The sequence below is a fragment of the Palaemon carinicauda genome, chromosome 9 (genome assembly GCF_036898095.1).
Source record: "Palaemon carinicauda isolate YSFRI2023 chromosome 9, ASM3689809v2, whole genome shotgun sequence".
Taxonomy (NCBI): domain Eukaryota; kingdom Metazoa; phylum Arthropoda; class Malacostraca; order Decapoda; family Palaemonidae; genus Palaemon; species Palaemon carinicauda.
Genome location: NC_090733.1, coordinates 100,313,050 through 100,315,324, shown reverse-complemented (window position 1 = coordinate 100,315,324; position 2,275 = coordinate 100,313,050).

Genomic DNA, 2,275 nt, shown 5'->3' with positions numbered 1-2,275 from the left:
CTGTTCGCTTTCCTGTCTACATAATGACTCCACACAAAAATTGTCGAAAACCGTCCAACAACATTTTCCAGCAGTTTATGTTAAATTTACTCCAAAAAGTCCTTTCAGGAATGGCTTGCTTTTAAATTTAAAAGATTAATTGAGCCTTTTTATGTCCTCTGGTCTAGTGTATAAATATATTTGCGTAAAATACAACTCTGGGACTTACAGAACATCCACCAAGCGGATATTGAAGGTTAAAATTGGTTCCCATAGAGGTGTGAGCATTAGGGCAGGTTGCAGATTATCCAGCCCAGAAAACTCAAATATTCGTTGTCACATCCTGTGTGGATTAAAATAATAAAGGGTGAGAGGCGGTGAATTACACGACTTTTGGAGCGTAAGAGAAACATGAACAAAATTCTTCATCAAATGTGAATGAATCGTTCAAGTACATCTTCAACAGAACTCTAAATTCCTCTAATCAAACAACTAAGAAAATATAAGTTTCTCCTGACTTTCAAATTACTGGAACAGTTTATCATAATGGTAATTAACAATTAATTTCTTGTAAATTACACAGACATTCGGGTAGAACGGACTTACGGGGAGACAATTATATGAATAAGATTGTTACAACAAAAAAGGGACAGTTAGTGGACGTCTCGTGGCGTATCGACCCCAGCGATGGCTGAGGTAGACTTACCATGACAGGTGGGCCTATTGAAGTTTGCCCATTCACGACTCGAGCTTGACCTAAGCTCGAACTTAACTAAACAAGGATTGGCTTCCCAGTTTATTTCCCTCACATTAGTGGGGGCTCTGAGGGCTTGTCTCGTCTCGGGGTAGCGGTGGCAGGTGATACAACCGCATCGGGCCGGTTCTCACCTTTCCGTCCCTTCTCTCCAGTGTACCTATTGACATGGAAATAGATTCAGTACACGTGTGCTTGGGTCAGCAGATATCAAACAATGAGGAAAGCTGTTTAAACTACTTTCCACACTACCCAGGGATCGTGAAGAAGAGATCATAGGTCGGCAACCGCCACCTTACTTCCTGTGCATTTACATTAGTTAATATTTTTATTTTTACTTCAATCATGCTATATGTAAAATCGATTTCATGCTGTGTAAACGTGATATCGACAATGAAGATTTTAGTATTTTACCTAAAGTATCAAATTACCACGACTTTGCCTATTCTAGAGTCGAGGATAATGAACTATTCGTTTCCAGTCCAAATAATCAAACATCCTCCACGCAATTATATCTGTCATAGCCTTCGTCGTTTAGTTTGGTTTCTGTTGGTGGGATTCTGTTCTCTATTACTCAAGTGCAAGATTGGTAATTCAGGTAATTAATATATATATATATATATATATATATATATATATATATATATATATATATATATATATATATATATATATATATATATATATATATATATATATATATATATATATATGCTTATATGTGCGTATATATGGTTTTATAAGAGTGTGTGTGTATATATATATATATATATATATATATATATATATATATATATATATATATATATATATATATATATGTATATATATATATATATATATATATATATATATATATACATATATATATATATATATATATATATATATATATATATATATATATACACATATATATATATATATATATATATATATATATATATATATATATATATATATATATATATATATATATATACATACATATATACATTCATAAATATAACTATATATATAAATTTCAATTTATGTATATATATTATTATTATTATTATTATTACTATCCAAGCTACAACCCTAGTTGGAAAAGCAGGATGCTATAAGCCCAGAGGCTCCAACAGGGAAAAATAGCCCAGTGAGGAAAGGGAATAAGGAAATAAATAAATGAAGCGAATAAATTAACAATAAATCATTCTAAAATAAGAAACAACGTCAAAACAGACATGTCATATAATAAACTATCAACAACATCAAAACAAACATGTCATAAATAAACTATATAAAGACTATGTCCGCCTGGTCAACAAAAAAGCATTTGCTCCAACTTTGAACTTTTGAAGTTCTACTGATTCAACCACCCGATTAGGAAGATCATTCCACAACTTGGTCACAGCTGGAATAAAACTTCTAGAGTACTGCGTAGTATTGAGCCTCGTGATGGAGAAGGCCTGGCTATTAGAATTAACTGCCTGACTAGTATTACGAACAGGATAGAATTGTCCAGGGAGATCTGAATGTAAAGGATGGTCAGAGTTGTGA